This window comes from Thermobia domestica, chromosome 16, assembly GCF_964235325.1.
Source record: "Thermobia domestica chromosome 16, izTheDome1.hap1.1, whole genome shotgun sequence".
Classification (NCBI taxonomy): domain Eukaryota; kingdom Metazoa; phylum Arthropoda; class Insecta; order Zygentoma; family Lepismatidae; genus Thermobia; species Thermobia domestica.
Window position 1 is genome coordinate 52,835,567 of NC_137469.1, and position 14,337 is coordinate 52,849,903.

The window sequence follows — 14,337 nt, forward strand, 5'->3', positions numbered from 1 at the left end:
GAAACACGAAATTTCTTTCTCTTTTTCTTTCTTTTCGTTCTTTTACATTCTCATTCTATTCGTTCGTTTTCTTTCTTTCTTTCTTTTTATATATCAAATTCTCTTAAACTTCCTTTTTTTTTTGGGGGTCGTGTTCTTTTGCTCTCGAATTCTTTTTCTCTGTTTGCGCTTTCCTACATTTATTTCTTTACATTTTCTCTGCTGTTCTTTTATTATTTCATTCTAAAGATAGAGGGTAAAAGGACAAGTCCTTTTATTATATTTTCTTGGCCTGCTTTTTCTTACTTTTCCAACAATCATTATATATATATATATATATATATATATATATATATATATATATATATATATATATATATATATATATATACCTCTTGAGTCCTGTTTCGTGTACTTCATATTTTCTTGTATTATATGCATGAACTGTTAATGTTAGCGTTCACTAAAAATGACGAATAAAAAACATATGTTTTTCTTAATGTTGTTAACATCACTACTATATTTATAATATCTGAAGGAAGGTGCATCTAAGAGAACTTCCACATGTAACGACATTTTCTTTAGAAATGAAATAATAAAATGAAACCTTTCAATTTATTGTTCACACCTATCATCTGAAGGCCGAAAGAAGCAGTGTGATTTACGAATGTTAACGATTTATGAAAAAAATTGTGGCTTGATAATGTTGGAGGAAACGGGAGAGCCCCGAGGAAACACACGGACGCAATGTTCTCCACCACAAACTTATATAACCTGGGACTGACCCGGAAATACCTAGCATCAGAGACGCTCTACCACAAAGATACCGTTTTTTTCCTCATGACCTTCAGGTTGCAGGAATATTGACTTTTAACACATACTGTTTGTCAGTAGCTAGGCAATGAAGAGACATACATTTTAAAGGCATCTGAACCAGATGTGTTGGATACGGTCTCTTCCGGGGATTGAATCCAAGATTTCGTGCAGAAAAAGTACGTATTCCAGCCACTAGACCAGAGAAGAAGATAGAAGTATTTTAAATATGAAATGAGATGAGATCTTTCAGTTTAACGTCCCACGATTATGTCTTTTAGACTAAGGGAGACGATGATTAAGGCAAGTGAATAATGATGGAAAAATTGGTGGAATGAGAAGATGGGAGGAAACAGGAGTACCCCTAGGAAACCCACGGATACGATATGGTGCACCACATACTTACTTGTCCGTGGTTCAGACCAGGGACACCACACACCAAAGGTAAGCACTCTACCACTGATCCACCTTAACCCCTGGAATATTTTAAGTAAGAATCTCTTTCGTGTGTACAAAAGCTTATGTTTCCTATCAATGATTCCATAGGATTCATCAATTAAGAACAGTAATACAAAAAGTGGGACGTTCAGAGCACAAGGGAATCAAGATCAATGATCAAAATCGTGAGAAAAATTAAAATATAATTTGTACGGTACGCTTAGAGTATGTTTGTTTTTCTTGACACGCCTCCCTCTAGTTCACTTGATTGGTTTTTTAAAGAATTTTCTGCTAGCACTCACGTGAACGTTTTAATCCAATAGCCGTCTTACTAGCTTTGTCGTATAGGTGACGTTAGTTGTCAACCAGCTCATCAAATGAGGTCATTGCTATTTAGAGCAGGTATTTGAAGTGCTTGGTCGCCATACGCGAACAAGTGTATTACAGTGACTTGTGAGTGGTGTGGCGTTTTGCTGTGTTTCCTAGTGTATTGTTAACTCGTAACGTAACTGTGGTGTGGCAAGGAGGCGTTGCAGACAGTTTAATCCTTTAGGCGGGAAGCGTGCCAAGATAAAACAAACGTACTCTAGTACACGGAAACGTTAACGGTGTTTTATCATTATTATTTTAATATTTTTTTACATTAAAAGAGTTATTCAAAATTTCTGGATATGATTTTTGTATGCTCTGAAAGGAACATTGAATTAAATATATTCAAAATGACAAACTTTGTTCTCTTGTGCACTGATAATCACAAGACACAAACTTCTGATAATCAGGAACAGCAATTTTGAAAATGAAAAGAAAGAAAATTACTTTATGGTACAGCGATTATACCCTGCACCCTAAAGAACAAGGATAATTAATGAAACCTAAGATCATGAAGCTATTGAGTTAATGATTATGTAGAAGGAGATTGGAGAAACTAAAAGAAAAACTCGCAACTATTTACATGTTCTGGGAACAAACCAATGATCCTTTGCATTAAAGGTGAAGGTTCTACCAAAGAGTTACCAACAGGCCTTTCAACATGAAGCTATGGAGACTCGAACCCTTCAATTTTAAAAGGTACTAATGTAAATGTCAACTTCAAAATTGATTTAAGTTGTCCTTTATTTAGAAAAAACGTTGCAGAAAGTTGGCTTGATTGTTGCAAAATACTATTAAACTATTGGCAATCTATCGCGTTTCGAGTATCTCCCTGTATATGACGGTTCTTCTATTGACATTCTAGTTGTTACTGTAAATAATATCAAGGAACATCCTTGTTGGTCTTCTTTGATTTTGTTTTAAATGTTGATAATATTTTACCTTTTTTTGGTTGATGACTGACTAAATTCCTTACCTTTGCTATTGCACAAGTTTACTTAAGAACAAAACTTCCTACTGCCGCGTGCTGATGGAGACCGTTAACAAACGAAAGAGCAAGATTTAAGCTTTCACCTTAACGTTTTATGATTGAAAATTGCACGTGTGGGAACAGAGATAAAACGTGCCGAAGGAGGATAGTGGAAAGATGGAACAGAAGGGAAGCTGAGGTTAACTGCTCATGGACCAGAGGACGTGACATAATAGCCAAGGCAAAATATAGACAGGAAAAACTATGAACAGTTGAACAAGATCTTGTACTGCGTACTTACCCGAGCATGTGAGAGTCAAAAGGGCTCTCTCCAACGTTGAAATTGAGAAACACAGTCATATGCGTTCAAGAATCTTTCTCAGCATCTCATTTTGCCTCCCTCTCCTCCGTTTGACTTCTAGGCTTCTCCTCTGTTCAATACGCGGATAGTCTTAAGACCGGCCAAAGACTCGTAGGTGACAAATCTACAGATGGTGTTCTTCATAAGAGAAGTTCTAGGATCGTCTACAACCCAATCCAGCAAAAAGAAGGGTATTCTACCCGCAGAATTAATGCCTACAGCAAAAATCTAAGAAAGTCATTCGTATCCCAAAGGCTCAAACGTAATCCAGGCGTAGACACAGATAGACTATTTACTGTATTTATAGCCAAATTGGTTGATACGTCGTTCCAAAAGGAAGAATTGTTTGTGGAGTGAGTGTTCGTCTTTTCAGTGAAAGCTTATTAACCTATGCTAAACAGCTAAAGATTCAGAACGCTACATTTGCAAAATTTGTAGGAAATCCGGCTTCTTACCTTTAATGTAGTAGGAGATCTATGATTCGAATCTCAACTTAAGCTGCAGATTAACATGCCTCATACATCCTTGATACTGAAAATACTCGTAAAACTTCAAATGTATCATCATAATAAACTCAGTGTGTGTGGAATGAATCAAGAAATAGTTCTCCACTGACACACAAATTAGTATACCAAGATAGTGCAATAAACAAAGGGTTTCAGGCAAGCAATCTTTTATTTGTGGTATGACAAAATGATACCCTATAGTTCCATGCATATAAGCATATCTTATAAACAGATAATAAACTTCAGTGAATGACTGTGAATAAAGTGTCCAAATGAAGAGGAAGAAACTGTACATAAGTGAAATCCTATAGAACCCTATCCAAACTGTCCGACAATTAAGTGATGAGACTGATTTTATTGTGGCCAAACAAACGAAGATAATGTAATGACACTTGTTTACTATTAAAAGTATATCTCTCGTGTGGCAAAACAGCCAGTGGCACGATCACGCAAGTAGAACGACCTGTACAACTCAGTTTTGTGGTATGTTCCATAATGCTGTTGTCACAGCTGCTTGGATGTTTTCATCATTGTCAGAAATTTGTTCTTTCAATGGTAACTTCAGTTTAGGGACAAGAAAATAGTCGCAGAAGGACATGTATGGAGAATAGGTGGTGCTGCAGCACACACACACCTGTTTCTTGGCCAATATTCCTCAGCAAATACTGCCCGGTGAGCTGCTGTCATGGATAAATAACTTACTACCTGAGGCTAAGTATTCAGGTTGAATACGACTATGTCTCTTCATGAAACTATCCAAAACAGTTAACATTACAGTACTCGCATGAAATTGTTGAAACATGAGTGCTCATGCGGATTACGATTGTAGTCCATTTGATAAAAATATATATCTTAAGTGGTTATTCAATTGGTAATTTTTTTTGCATTATTTTTGTGGTTTTCAGAAGCAATAAAGAACACATTTCAGTTCAGTGCAAACATTTTGTTTTTTAATGCACAAAAAGAATTAGAAGCCAAAACTTTAGAATTCGTATGCAATTTACTACATTTTTGTAAATATTCGTTTATTTTCTTTCTATTTGATTAAAAATTGAAATAAAAGAGGAAATTTGCATTTAAAGTGTTAAAAACTGTTATAAAAATAAAAAGAAGTTGTTAAATTGTTTGCAAGTTTAACTTTTACACTTGAAAAGAAGGTCAAACGTAGGCAAAATTTTGGGTGTTTCTGTCATAAGAGACAGAGCAAGGAGTGTGCTTGTAGTCAGAGCAGATCCACTTACTGCACCTGAAACATCTTTTTCGAGTACTCTTGTTTCTTCATCTTCCACAAAGAGGTTCGATAAGTTCCATAGCCACAGATTGCAGGAAGTCTCTACGGTTGATCATAGCATCATTGTTATTTGCTTTGAAAACGATGCGAGCGTTTACTTCAGCAACTTTTAACAAGTGGAAGAAGAGAGTGAGTGGCCATCTTTGCGAATTTCTGGCTGTATCACCCTGGCGACACAATTTGTCCAATATGTCAACTCCAAATTTAGTGTTGTTCTATGGAGTAATAACTATGCAGTCTAGGTATGAAGTTATGACGCTGTGTCCGCGTATTTCTTGGGTGCACTGGATCAATATACCATCTGGTAATTCTGCCCTTTCCAATGTAAAATTCTCCGTGAAACCTGTCTTCCTGGATAACCCCGTTCCTTTCTTCATCTTCTATTTCTTCCAAATCGTCACTACCAATTTCTTCAGAGTCACTACTCGACAACATCGTCCTCTATTTCATCTTAGTCTTCTATACTCAAAACCCTTTCGTCGTCACTTTCAGTTTCTCTTAGCCACTGTCGTATCTGTTCTTGTTCTGACATTTTAAACTAACATATATATCACATATATTTGAGCTAATAATGTGAAATAATACATTCAAAACGAGAACAGTTGAAACGTTAGCCAGAAAACAAACTATCACTACAGTCTCGCACGGATTACAATAGTAGTCCATGCGAAAATAACAATCCGTATAACATCGGTGCGTTGACTTTGGGTGCTATCACTCGACTAATGTGCTCTAGAAATGGGGGAAGGAAGGTGGACGACCGCTCAAGGTCACAAGTGTTGCCAACCCTCAGATACCAGAAAACTGAAACCCGCTGGACTACAATAGTAATCCGCGCGAGCAGTGTAGTATTAAATAAAACAGAGCATTCACTGTTGACTTTCTGATACAAATTCATGATGATATCATTACGAACATACAATTGGATGACAGACCGACGTTCATCTTCAATCGATTCCACACCACGTTTAAAACATTCACTCTAAAGATTTGTGGGCGAAACATGCATATATCCTCATACACTGTGCGCATCAGATCAGCAATCTCTGTGCCATTTTTACCCAGCTTAACACAGAATTCGATATTCGCTCTCTGCTCCATGATGCCAGCGTGACGAGGGCCTGTCAGTGATTGCTGGTAAGGGTTTTATTTCCCGTCATGCTTCGCACGCGACAATGCGATGTTGCCAGATCGTAGAGGATAGATTACTGTTTGGAACGGACATATTGGTTTATGGACTGAGCTTACTGTTTAGTCACAACAAAATCAGTCTCATTACTTCATTGTTGGACGGCAACAATTCAAAGTCCATCTATTGAAACTGGAATTGGTAGAGACTTAACCACTTCCTGTTTCAATATAGGAGTTAATTAGAGCTAAAATGTTCTATTAGTTTTGAATCATCATAAATTGGAACGTCACAATAGTTTTTCAATGCAAAATTAAACTTATTGTATTATATTTTGTTATATAGTATTGACATGTCATTTAGTGAGAATATTAGTACAGTGGTGTATTTAAGCGGAGTGTTCCCGGACTTAAGCCCCTCCTAAGAATTCTTACTTACTATATTAAAGTAAATGAAATATCTTGCAGAATTGTCACATTTCCAGAACTAAAGTTAGCAAAAACCCACGAAATAAAATTGTAAATACGCCACTGTGTTAGTATAATATGCCTTCCAGTTAGCAGTTATAATTTTGCAGTAAAATGTTTTATAGTTTATTAATATGAATGCATTTTAAATCAAGTAAAGTAACTTAAAACTAAGCTCTTATTGTGCATCCAAATTCTACAAAACCAATTTGCCAATTTCAATATTTAAAGAATTCTTTCTTTTGTCAATGTAAATGAAATTAGGGATTCGAAATATTTTTTTAAAAAAAATAAAAAGGTAGTCAATTTAAAGAAAAAGAAGATGAGATGTTCATGGGCAACATTTAACTCCGAAACACCTGTAGCCTTTTATAGGAAATCGATTTGAACCAGACATACATATCGAGAAAAACTTACCTTTGCGGTAAGAACGACAGCTCTCGAGACATAGAAATCATTTAGTCTCTCAGACAGATTTCAGTGGTTTTTCTCTCTCTATGATCAAATAGGAAATATACTCTGTCTCAAATTTTCATTTATTTACTTAATCTGAGGTTCAAAATACAACTGTTAACGCACTAGGAAATATACAGTGTGGATAATTAACGGAGGTATCTGAGAAATAATTTTGAAATAAAGTTAACTACAGCTGATTTTCGCCTTGATAGTATGATTGAAAATAAGGGAAAAGCTTCAGCTTTTCTTTTGTCATTGCTTTCATATATTTATTGTAAATAAAAATATTGCATTTTTTTTACATACATGGGCTAAAATGAACTAAGCAAGCAAACATAATTTATATTTTCGCAAGATGACAGTATAATACGTAATGGAAAATAATACCTAAGATACAGTCCAAAGAATAACTACAATGTTAGGATATTCGATATCAACTTTTACTCTAGTAGGATAACAGTGTTTTTCTCGAATACCGGAATATGATCAGACTTCTGTTTGTTTTGATATTACTATATTTAAAAAGACGCTATGAAATAAATTAATCAACTTTTGAGTTAACTTCAAAGATAATTCGTGTAATACATACGAAGAATTGCTCCACTTTTTCTACTAATTCTATTGTTCATCTCATCTCTTATGTCTTGGCTCCAGTAACGACGTCAGAGGGAGCGAGGGGATGGGAGGAGAATATATATACAGGGTTACTACAAATGATTCATTAGGTTTTAAGGTCTTATAACTTCAAATAATTAATGCCCATCTACAGGGCCGTATCCAGGGGGGTCTAGGGAGGGCCGGCCCCCCTAACTTTTTGCTGGCCCCCTCTAAAATTTTCACGGTAGGCTTGCAAATGAACTATAATATGGTGATGAACTATAATATTGGTGGATCGGCCCCCCCTAGCTTCAGCCCCCCCCCCCTAAATTTTTGGGCTGGCTACCGGCCTGCCCATCTATTTGTACTAAACCAATCGAAAGAGCATACTTTAAAGTTTGGTTTATGTCATTGCAAATTTCGTTGTGACTCACAAGGTGGCAGGATGATAACAGTTTGCAAAATGACGAATAACATTGTTCTAAATTTTTGAACATTTTGTTCCCCCCTGGAAATTTTTTGCCTGATTCCTATAGATTACGAGCTCCTCATGCAAAATCCGAAAAACAGTTTTGCTCCATCCCCCACCAATTTCGAGAGAAAATTGTTTAATTTTTGCCAATTTTCCATAGTATTTAAATACGTTCAATAGATGTATCTGTATCAGAACTAGGAGAAATCAAGGAAATTTAGAACTCCATTTCCTTCTGAAAGTTAAATTTTAATAAGTCTACATCTTTAGAAGGAAATAGGATACACTTTAATATGAAATTTATACACAAAAATAAAATAGTCTACAACATATGACATGTCTCAATAGTATCATATGGATCAATTGGAATGCAGTGGTTCAGTGCTTTGATTTCACAAATAGGCATGTCCAATATGCTTAGAAAGCAATACTGAGTTCTTATTTTGTCGTCTTCTCTCTCTTGTATTGCTGGGGATGTGTGTCACGCAGGATAGTCCAACAGTAGTGAGCTAACATATTATTAGTATATTTACCACTGTAACGCTTCTCCATTTCGGCTACATCTTGATAAAATCTCTCACCATGTTCGTTCGATATAGCTCCCATATTTTCTGGAAAAAAAATCCAAGTGGGAATGCAAGAAATGAAGCTTTAATGACATGTTACACCCCAAAATCTGTAAGAGGGGATAAGTTCTTCCACTGTTTCTACATAGTTTTCCAATTTCTTGTTTCCCAAAAAATTCTTGCAAACATTTTCAAACGCATTCCATGCTCTTCATTCAACACCATTTAATATCTGCTTGAAATTAGGATCTTTAAATAGCTGCCTTTTCTGAGGACCAACGAAGATACCTTCCTTTATTTTCGCGTCTGTAATGATTGGAAACTTTTGTTTCAGGTAAGAAAAACCCTGTCCTTCTTTATTGATTGCTTTAATAACAATTTCATGAGGTCATCCTTTATATGCAGGGGAGGTAATATAACGATAATTGTATTTCAACCTTTATTTGTATTTGTGGGCAGAATATAGTTTCAAATTATGCACAACCTATTCAAGAAACGGAAGAAGAAGTATATGAGAAAAAAGGATATATAGATGTAATTTCTTTTCTAGTTGTCATAGCAACGAAAAATAAACATATCATAATTGCGAAACCATCTTATGGAAGACTACACGTCTAATGTTTGAGTGTGTGTACATATTTTAGTAATCGTGTGCCATACGAAAACATATAAATGCAATATCAAATGTTTTATGGTTTTTCGTAGCCTAGTTTAGGTATAAATATAAACTGAGGACCTTCTATAAGTGTCGTCTTATAAATTTTTGGTGGTCCTTGCCGCAGGATCATTGTTAAAGTAATATGAATTTAGATTTCTCAACTAAAGCTGGCTGTGCTATATTCTTCTGTCCGGAAGTGTTTTCTCCACGAACTGGCCATTCTTTTACAACATAGTGCTTGACGTTTGCCGACTGTACTATTCGCAAATGAAACAACAAACTTTTGTGTAATCTGACGATTGTTATATATCTGCTTGATGTGAAATCCGTAGGCAATTGTTACTGACTGCATCTTGTTTCCGTTGTGAAGTAAAATGGCCTTTAAACTAACTTTAGGTGAAATCAATAAAAAGTCTCCCCTGAGCAGGTTCATATATTAGTTTCAGTTCGTAAAACAATCCTTGAACACTTAGTATACACTAAATCACCGTCCATTTCATACCACTTTGCAATGGCCGACTCTCTCTTTCTGTACTGTGACACTTTTACCCCACTTTCCAGAAGGTTCCATTGCTGAAGTCTTAAACCGACCTTCGCCTTCATTTTAGGTAACTCCAAGTCCCGAACTAGGTCGTTCAACTCACCTTGTGTTGTCAGGTGTGGTGTGGAAGTCTTGGGTGAAGGAAAGTCACCATCACCATCTTCCTCATCTTCCCCATCATCTTTTTCTTCCACCTCTGAGTTCACGGTGTACTGCGCTGGAGGCGTTGGCACAGGCATCGAGTCGTCGTGCGGGACAGGTCTCAGCGCTGAAGGTATGTTTGAGGAATTCAATTTCTTCTTTGATTTACCAGAAAAGCCAATTACGTTCACTAAAAAAAATAATAGTCGTTCAGATGGTAGAGGAATTCCCTCAACATAATAGGAATAGTAAAAGGCATTGCTTTATGCGTACCCTTTAACCAGCCTGACAAAGTCCTTGAACAGGCACTACAGCTAATTTTAGGTAACCAAACTTTGTCCTGATCATCCACTTTACAGTCAAAGTAAAGCTCATATATCTTTTTCACAATGGTTTCCCTTGAGTTTTAAGACTCAATTCGCCATAGATATAACAAAAACTGTTTGGTTTGTTACGACACATTCGAGGCATGATTGAAATTAAGAAACAGAACACTCACTCACTCCACCAATTCTGATTGTTTACATTAACAATAATATTTCTTTTAGAAAGCTAGCCAAAAGGCTAGCACCCTGTGAGAGGGTAACGTCCTCTTTTAGGGGGAAATGTGGAAAGGATTGGCGGGATTATATTTATTACAGGTGGTCGAAGGGATACTACATAATTTTTATTGTAAGAAAGGACTTAAAGAACTTTACATTCTTTAACATTTTAAAGGAAAAGGAAGCAGACTAGTACACTTTATAACATCAATAGCATCAAAGAATACAATCGTATACAGGGGAGGTGCCATGATAAACAAATAGACGAGAGCGGAAGTTCATAAAAATATAGTAAATGTGTAGAGCATAGTGACAATAATCATAGAAAGGAGATGTAATGAGGATACACGATGAGGTGAAGTTCGATGCAGAGGGTGAACACATGGGTTATGGTAAATAGACGAATAAGGCTATAGTTTGGTCTATGGGCTACTCTAGACCATGATGAAGGACGGATGAAGCCTAAATTATGCCAATGAAGAGTTAGTGTGAAGATAATGTCGGAAAGATATGAGGAAGATGAGCATGAGTGATGTAGTCGTTCAGAAAGAGAAGTTGGAGATCGTTTGGCTGTAAGGAGAGTTGATAAAGAGTAAGTAATAAGGTAAGGGGAGTGTGATAATAGCGTACAGTGGAAGGATGAAGAGGGATGTAATGCATGGCGTCGTATAGAAGGGTATGTTGTGTTTGGAAAGGCTTGGTAATGTATGTCTAGCGGAGTTTTTCAATGTGAAATTCAAGGTTATTAAAGTTGATGAGGCAATAGAGATCTTGTGTCTTACTTGGAAGCTTTATGAGATAGGCTATGCGAAAGGCGTGTCTTTCCAAGATTAGTAGTTTGTGGTAATACTTGAGTGGGGCAGACATCCAAGCGGTGAAGCCATATGTTAATACTGGGCGAAGAAAGCCTTTATACATATTTAAAATGGTGTGTGGTTTTGGACCCCATGTTGTTTCAGTCAATCGTTTAAATAAATTTAAACGGTTGTAAGCTTTCTTAGTGACTAATGCCAAGATGCGTATCAGTTTTGCTAGGATGAAGTGGAATAGAATTTAATGTTAATGAAATTCGATGTGGACTGCGTCTCACACGAGTGGAAGGTATGAAGACGATAGTTTGAGTTTTGGTGGCATTGATGGTGAGGCGCCAGAGGGTGCACCAGATGTGGAAACTGGTAATAGCAGTTCGAAGTTTAACGTTGATTTACTGAATGGTAGTTCCTAGTGCTAGAAAGGTTGTGTCGTGAGCATACTGAAAACTGTAGACGTGGTCAGGAAGCTGTGACATGTCGGATAGAAGAAGATAGAGTAACGGCGAAAGAGCGGATCCTTGAGGAACCTGAAAATAAGAAAATTGGAAGGCTGGAGTGGATGGATATGTATGCGATTCGGCCTGCAGGGAAGTGTACGACTAATCTGATGAATTCGATTGGGAGTCGGAGTTTGTGTAATTTGTAAATAAGTCCATGGTGCCATACCTTGTCGAAGGCCCTTTCCAGATCAAATAGTACTAGACATGATGGTTTGATGGAATTGTAGTGTTCCGTGATGATACTGGTGAAACATAATATTTGATCAATGATGCAAAGTGATGGTCGAAATCCTGCTTGGGTGTCTGGAAGAAGATGCCTATCTGTGAGACGTGTGCCTTTGGAGAGGATGCGTTCGAATATCTTACTAAAAGTAGAGGTAAGTTGTATTGGCCTGTATTAGCTGATATTTTGAGGAGAATTATTGTGTTTGAGAAACATTAATGTTTTGGACATTTTTCAAGCCACGGGAAAAAAGTCAGTTCGTAAGACGAATGTGTATATATAGATGCTAAGAGGAGAAGCAGTGTAGGCAGACATTCTTTGATGTGGCGGAATGTGATGTCATCTGCACCTGGGGCAGTTTTGCGTTTCTTCTGCAGGACGAAATGAATGTCATGAACTGTAATGGGGCCTGATATGGGCGTATCGTTAGGTAATTGATGCTGAATGTTTGGTTGTAATGGAGGTGCTGAGAGGTTTAGGCGATCTGCTGCGTGTGGTGCAGCTCCGAAAGTATTTGGAGTGAAGATCTGCTGGAGATGATTGGCGAAAGAATTAGCTTTATCTCTGTAAGTGGGAGCCGGCTGGTCGTTAATAAGAATAGGATAGGAGGTTTTTGTAAGCTGCCGCATAAGGCATTGAAGCGTTTCCAGTATTTTGTTGGCTAAGATATGTCAGCTAGGATGTTATAGGTTTTGACTCAACAGCGAAGTTTGTAGGCGTTGATATAATTAGGAACTGTACGATGGACTTGTTGATGACGGCGAAGTGACTCGGGATTGCAGATGGGATGGTAATCACGGAGGAATTGACGGGAGCGTTGGATTATGGTGAGATCCAGTGATGGAAGTTGGGGTTGGTACGGAATGGAATGATGACTGGGATGGTAAGTGCGGTAGCTTCTTGGATTGCAGTGGTGATTGTATCAACTCTGGTGTTTAAATCGCCGTCTGTAATTCGAGCAGTGAGGTATTGTGTACGTTGTGAGAGATGAGATTGATATTGTAGTCAGTTGACTTTGTCAAAGCTCAGGCAAGGGCGAGGCTGTGGTCGTTCTTGGTTTGCTGGGTGGTGTGTACGGTAGAAAACTTTAATGGGTACGTGATCGCTGCCCAGAGGATCGAGAACGTCAATGGGCTGCAAGAGTGACTGAGGTGATAACAGCATCAGTCGTGGTATTTGAGGTGAGTCTTGTGGCTTTTGGGAGAACGTGAAGAATACCAGTGGTATTGGTGGTAAGAAAGAAGTGAAAATTGTCGCGATATTGTGCATTTCTACTGTGAAGATTTAAATCGGTCATGATGATGTAATGGGATAAGTATTGGATATATATCGTAAGATGTGGAGTGGAATAGGATGACCTGAACGAACATAGGCTGGCAAGGGTGATGATGATGTGGTTGAAATGTATGGTGATGGATTCAGGGATTGGATGGGTGGTATAAAGATGGTGAGGATAAGGCAAATAAGCGGAATCCTATAGCCGCGTCCCCATTGGCACGTTGGGCCGGAATAGAAATTATCATGACGGATGATAGTGTAATCCTGAATACGACAGGATGATTTTGGTGTGAAGAACATTTTGTTTAACAGAAATACCATTATGTGTTCTTCTAAGAGCAATTGTTCGAAAAGTAGTTTGTTTCGCTGGTAGGAGCGAATATTCAGAAAGAGGAACGTTAAGTCCATGATCAGATGTTAGAATCTTGGCTATTTGGTTGCAAGGTATGCAAATGAACTGTGGTGCTAGAGTATGTAGCAGTGAAATTAACGTTAAGTGTTAGCTTGGCTGCGTATATGGTTTGATGGAGAATATTGGGTCTTGGAATGGATTATTGTTTTGGAGTGTTAAAGTTAGAAAGGTGAGAAGCTGTCTGATGGTGATAGGAGCATCATGATCGTGAGATGTGAGTGTAGCTGTAGCCGAAGTGTATAATGGTGGGACAAGTTCGGGACGATCCACTGGAAGTGCAGGCTTGGCTTTGCATTTATAGCTGTACCTATAATGTTTGTCTTGGCATGTGGCGCAGGTAGGTGGTTGGTGCAGATTCGTGCTGGCACGTGTGGTGTGCGGTCCAGCGTAGTATCCACATTTGGTGTTGTTCTTGCAGTCTGCGGTGAGATGGGTGTTGTACTCCTGGAATCCATCACATTGAAGTGGAAGAGGACCATGAGAACGAGAGGGTTCAACTGAAGATCATCGAACTTCTTGGGGTAGTAAGCACTCTCATCATATAAGTTGGTCCTTTGTCATTGTGATCCTCAGTACATTTGTTATTGTATGTACTCCGAGCCTTACTTCTTCTTGGATTTCTTCTTCGGTGTAGCTGGGTTCCACTCCGAGGATGACCACTGATAGAAGCGGGGTCCGATGAGGAGGTGGTGGTTGTTTTCTTCTGCTGCTGTTGAGTGCTTGGAGTTGTGCGTTTAGCCTAAAGATGTCGATCGGGACTTTGTTCTTGATTATTTTCAGTAGATTAGCCTCGTTGGTCTTCAGTATGATTCCATT